General features: G+C 46.9%; 1 pseudogene across 1 annotated transcript; it reads right to left on the bottom strand.

Moving 5' to 3' along the window:
- Positions 1-4145: 4145 nt before the first annotated feature.
- Positions 4146-5844, bottom strand: LOC105536411 (annotated as a pseudogene). The gene is made up of 2 exons (XR_001005583.1): positions 5284-5844; positions 4146-4927 (listed from the first exon to the last, which is right to left on the bottom strand). The product of XR_001005583.1 is annotated as a hsc70-interacting protein-like (transcript).
- Between the last annotated feature and the right edge of the window lie 476 nt (positions 5845-6320).

The raw sequence follows: 6320 nt of genomic DNA, 5'->3' as shown, positions 1-6320 counted from the left end.
AAGCCTGGTTTATGCCTATGGGCCCAGCATAATGATTAATAACACACCTGCCCTCTCCAAAGTCTTCATTTAAATGATAAATTATATAGTCATCTTAATCTTGGGGGACATCTGACAGTCCCTGGCTTCTGGGACGTGCTGACAGAAATGTCATTGCAACCTGACCCAGCCAGCCCTTGGGGAAAACCAGGTGGTCAACTGATTTGTCTTTATTCTCCTATTTTGAGAGAGGTCAGACCTCCAGGCCCTACCTCACCACACCCAGCCAGTTGAACTGAGACCTCTGGGGACATGGGCTCCTAAGTCCTGTCCCCTAAGAACTGAGAATGCATCATCACAGATGCTCACGCACAGGCTATGGTCCTAGCCAAGCCACGGTCATCTTACTGCTCAAACCTTCCCTCCTCTAGGAACTACCCCTAACCCTGATCCACTGTAAACATAAGTCCTTTAGCATATGATGTCCCCACATTGCATAAAACTCACTGAACCTGCTTACATGCCAATTCTATATGAGTCTGATTATTGTTTCATTTACTACAGTCCTGCCTTTCTCACCAGACTAGGGATCCCAGGGTTAGGAGCTATCTACTAGGTATCCCCAAGTGCAAGATTGAGTTCTTCCCCCATCAAACCAGAGATCTTTAATGGCAGGAACCAGTCTCCCCTATCAGATGGAGCTCCCAAAGACAGGAGTCCTGTAACCTGGAAGACAATCATCTCTTCTTCTTACTTCTGCCTTTGCCATTCAGTGCCCAACCTAGGTTCAAGGGAAAGTGTAGGTATGGATCTCGTTCTCCTAACTACCCCACACTTGGGCTGAGTGAAGGGGTGAGATTTGTTCCTGTGACTCCCTTTCAAAGCAGTTCTGATTTTTCCAGTCTGCCTGGGCCTCCAGGCTGCAGAGCGGACTGACTCGTGCTTAATGAAGCGCATTCTCCATCTGTGGTCTGCCCCTCCTGGCAGCTCCAGCTGCCTGGGGCCTGGCTTTGGGGAAAGCAGTAAAGAAGTTCCCTCATCTCAGGCTGCCCCTCACTACAGACACACCAGGGATCCACTCCCCCAGGCCAGCCCCACCCCACCCATGTTAGGCTAATGAGATCCAGACCCCACACCAGAGCTGTCCAGATTGGGTTGACCTGTTTAATTAAAGCAGCAGCTTCCAAAAACGGAGGTTCTGCTCCAAGGCTCTGCCCCTGGCCTCAGAGACAGACTCTGGCTGTCTCTGGCCAGCTTGGACTTTGGCACTTTTTCTCAGACCCTGACTTTCTTCTCTCCCTCCCTCCTTCCTTCTCCTCATTTTTCCAACATCTGTGTCCAGAAAGGAAGAAAAACCATGTTTGGACTGGCCTCCTTCCATCAGTCATTTTTTTCCCCTTTCAAACGTCTTGTCTAAAGCGGAGTCAGTTACATAAACATTCCACCTCTTTCCATAAATTGGCCGCAGTTACCGAACAATAGTGTTACTGTGCAGGGGAAGAGGGAGCCCGAGGCCACACCCCGCAAGTGCTGGTCCCCCAGCCAAATAGAACCAGAGACTCATTCTTTGAAAGAACCAAAGAGGAAATCCAGAATCTTCAGGCGAGACCTTTTCTGTTGTGCTTGGAGCGGTTCCTTTACCAAAGCCCCTCTCTGCTCTGCCCTCCCGGCAGCCGTCTTCCATCTCTTAACTTCAAGCTGTTTGAACGGATGCCCAATTTCTGCTTTTTCCTTAACTGCCTGACAGTGTGTGTCACTGTGTGTCCCTGTCCCGAGGGCAGAGTGTGTGGATGATGGAGTTGGTGGTGGTGGTGATGTGTGCATGTGTGTGTGTGTGTGTGTGCGTGCATGTGTGTCTTTTGGCAAGATTTTTGGAGGCACGCCCTCAAGATTTTGTTGCCTTTTTCTTAAATAGAAACAGTTAGACCTCACTAATTCAGACCAGTTGGAGAAAAGTGCACAGGGGAAAAAAAGTCTGACTTAACAGAACCCAGTTCTTCTCAGGCCTTCTCCCTTCTCCCAAATGCATCCAGTTACTGGAACTGGACTAACCACATTGGCAGATACAGTTTTGCCAGACTTGCTCCATGAATAGATAAAGACCACTTTTTCCATTATCTCGAGTACCTAATTAAATGTGCGGGCCACTCAGGGTGTGAAAATGCATTTTTTTTTCCTAGTAGGTCAGATATCTTCAACATTTATACAGTACTTCTCATTGACTTAGTGAACTGTCTTCTTAGCCAGACTGCATGCTCTTTAAGGACAAGTTCTATATCTTAATCCATTCACTATCCAGTGTCTATTGTAGCTCCAAGCACATAGTAAGTGTGCAAAATATTGTTGAATAGTGGATGGATGGATGGATGGATGGATGGATGAATGGATGGATAAATGGATGTACAGATGAAATTAGTGAGGCAGGAATAACGGGGGTGGAGAAAGAGCCTTGGCAGGGGAAATTTGAAGGAAGCTTCTATTGACCTCCGTCTGGTGAGGAGCAGAAGTAGCAGAGAGCAATGTTAGAGCAAGAGCAAGTAACTGACAGCACTGCCATCAGCTCTCACAGCAAGTGGCAGGAGATGGGAGAGACAGAGATGGTTGGAGCTGGGACTGGGGAAGTGAGTGGTAAAGCAGGAGTAGGAAGGCTGTGATTGAATGGGGTTGGTGGGAAGATGTAATCGTGTGAATGGGTCTGTGAGCAGCTCTGGTGCTAGAGGCAGATGTGGGTGTGATAAAAAGAGATTCATCTGCTACGGGTAAACTAAGTGGAAAAGGTGCTGTATCAGTTAAGTGGCTTTTGGCTGCAAGTAATAGAAAATTTAGTTCAGTTGGCTTATACTAGTCATTCTCAACTGGGGGCAGTTTTACTCCCCAGGGGACATTTTGCAAGGTCTGAAGACATTTGTGGTTGTCACAACTGGGATGAGTGGTGGAGGGGGTCATACTGGTATATAGTGGGCAGTGGCCAGAGATGCTTCTCAACATACCACAATGCATAGGACCACACACAATGCACAGTTGCCCACAGCAAAGTATTATGCACCCCAAAGTGTCAATGGTGATGCTGAGAAACCCTGGCTTAAACCAATAAGGAACAATTTATTGTTCCATATAATAAGTAGTTTCAATGGTGGTCATTCTATGTGTTCATTGAGGAGGTGGGTTCTCCCCACCAGTAGCCTTTGCCTCTGCCGTGTATTGGGCCTTTGTTCCCTCAGGGCCACAAGAGGCTACAGTGGTTCCAAGTATCACATCCTCACCCAAGAGCATCTTCCTGTCCCTTTGTAAAACTCAAATTTCCTTTCTGTCTCACTAGCCTTGTGTCCTATACCTATTCCTCAATCAATCCTGGGCTAGGGGATTGCCAAGATTAGTTTAATTGACATCCCTCACCCCTATCCCCACACTGACACTGGGGTATGGAACGTGAAACATGAAGAAAATTTATATTCTGTTAAAAAGAAAATGTATCTTCTGGAGAAAGGAGAGGGTGCTGTGTGATTCACAACAGGCTCTCCCCAGCATATTAGGTTCATGAAACTGAGAAATACGGTCCTGGGCCTCAAGGCTGGAACTTGCTGCTCTGTTACTCATTTTGGATTTGCACCTTCATTCACTCATTCCATAAGCAGTAGATATTTATGGAATGCCTCTGCATGGTGCAAGGAACATCACAGACGTGTGGTTCCTGCTGACCTGGAGCTTTCAGTCTTGTAAGGGAGACACTAATCAAATAGTCTCATGGATGATGTGCAATTAAAGACAGAGATAGGCTGAGATTTAAAAGCACATGGAGCAGTGACAGCATATTACAGAAGACCTTACAAAGAAGGTGAGGGAGAGTCAGGAAGAGTTTCCTTGGTTGAGCTAAGATCTGAAGAATGTATGAAAATTAGCTTGGTAAAAGACAGGGGACAGAGGAGATTTCCCGAGAATAGTGACCGTGTGTGCACATCCCTCTGTGGGGAGGAGCTCAGTGCAATCCAGGAACAGTCACAGTGGAGTGCAGAGCAGAAATCCAGGGGAGGACAGCAGGGATTTTGAGAGGTTAGGCAAGGGCCGAATCTCATAGAGTTTGCTCATGTTAAGGATTTTTGTCTTGGTCTTAAGAGCAAGGAAAATTCATTCGAGTGTCCCAAACAAAGATCTTTTTTTTTTTTTTTAAGTGTTTAAAGTTTGTAATTCCTAGTAGGAAAACATTATCTGAATGAATACCCTAATGGCAAACCACTGTAAAATGCTTCAGCTGCATTTGGGGGAGAGGGGTAGGGATTATCTTCAAAGCATCCCGGCTCTCTTGATGAGAAGGTCAGAGATACACTGGTTTGTATTACTGAGACATCCATAAGATGATCTAGGTTGCTTTCCCTTCAGCAAGGGCTTTATTTATCAGAAGGGCATTATGCTTGACCTCTATATTTGGCTGACAATTTACGGATAAGATTCGTAACCTTTGGGTTGCTCTGGTATTGTGACATATTTGCTGGATGCTGAGCCACATCCTGGAAGGCCACCATAACTTCTGGATCCTGCATGGCTGCAAGAACCTCTGGATCACCAAGAATTTCATTGAGTCCAGGCATTCTGGCCATTCCAGGCATGCCCCCTCCCATTCCAGGCATTGCTCCGGGAAAATGACCAGGCATTCCCCCAGGAAAACCACCTGGAAAAGAGCCACACTGAGCTCCTGACTGTTGTCTGGCTTCTTCCTCCCTCTGGGCTCTCTCATGCTCTTCTCGAGCCTTCTTAGCTCTTTCTATTCTTTCTTTGATCTCTCGCTCTTTCCATTTTCGCTCATACTTTCTCCAATGTTCGGCAATTGTCTGTGCCCTAGGTTGAACTTCTTTTAGCATTGCACTAGCATCTTCATTATAATCCAATTTACAGGCAAGGGCAAGATCATGGGCTGCTTCTTCCCAGTGGCCTAGAAGTCTGTGTGCTTCCCAGCCTGGTGCGGTGGCTCACACCTGTAATCCTAGCACTTTGGGAGGCTAAGGCGGGCAGATCACAAGGTCAGGAGATTGAGACCATCCTGGCTAACACAGTGAAACCCCGTCTCCACTAAAAATACAAAAAATTAGCCGAGCATGGTGGCGGGCGCCTATAGTCCCAGCTACTCAGGAGGCTGAGGCAAGACAATGGCGTGAACCAGGAGGCGGAGCTCGCAGTGAGCCAAGATTGTGCCACTGCACTCCAACCTGGGTAACAGAGCAAGATTCCCTCTCAAAAAAAAAAAAGAAAGAAAGAAAGAAAGAAAGAAAGAAAGAAAGAAAGAAAAGAAAAGAAGTCTGTGTGCTTTCTCTCGCCACTTGTCAGGCTGAGCTGAATCAGGATTTATTTCGATGGCTCTGTCACACTCTCGGATGGTAGCATTTGGCTTCTGTAATTTGACGAAGACACTGGCCCTCTTGGCCTACAAAATGGCCAAGCAAGGATTCAGCCTGATGGCATCTGTGAATAAGTCAGTGGCTTTCTGCAGTTTACCATCATTTAGGACTCAGTAGCAGCCACCTTCTTATCATTTGCCTGATCCATCATCTCTGTTATCTCTGCATTTTCATCTCCCATTTCTTGATGGGCATCAGTGTCTGGTTCAATCACACCTTCATTATCGATTTCTAGATCACTTTCCTCACTTGATGGCTCATCTGCCTTTAAGTCTTCCTCCACCTTCTTACTATCAGGTTTTTCTTCCTAGGTATTTTCTTCGAATATAGATTTCTGAGTAGCAGGTGGTACTTTACCCCACATGCTCTCCACCCACTCCCTCAGGAAGCGCATTTCCTTGGTGTGCAGAACACTGGGATCCTGCTTACACATTTTCACAAAGGCCCGAAGTTCACTCACTTTGTGGGGGTCCATGGTCAGGAGGTGGTGGGCAAAGCTGAGGGTCTGTAGCCTGGTTCCAGGATCAGGTTCCAGGACCATGCTTGGCATGACTGCGCAGAAAGGACTTTTTTTTTTTTTTTGAGATGGAGTCTTGCTCTATCACTCAGACTGGAGTGCAATAGTGCGATCTCGGCTCACTACAGCCTCCACCTCCTGGGTTCAAGTGATTCTCTTGCCTCAGCCTCCTGAGTAGCAGGGATTAGAGGCACCCACCACCACGCCCAGCTAATTTCCAAATAAGGATCATTTTGATTGCAGTGTGAAGAACAAAGTGGAGAGAAGCAGGCTAGATTTGGGAAGGTAAGAAACTACTACATGGGTTCAGGCAGGTGAGTTGTGATGGTGGATTGGATCACGGCGATGGTGGGGATGTAGAGAGGTTGTAAGATTTAAGATACATTTGGCCGGACATGGTGGCTCAGGCCTGTAGTCCCAGCATTTCAGGAGGC

This window comes from Mandrillus leucophaeus, unplaced genomic scaffold (genome assembly GCF_000951045.1).
Source record: "Mandrillus leucophaeus isolate KB7577 unplaced genomic scaffold, Mleu.le_1.0 Scaffold159, whole genome shotgun sequence".
Lineage (NCBI taxonomy): Eukaryota > Metazoa > Chordata > Mammalia > Primates > Cercopithecidae > Mandrillus > Mandrillus leucophaeus.
The sequence above is the reverse complement of the archived record's forward strand: the minus strand, read 5'-3'. Positions and strand labels throughout refer to the sequence as shown.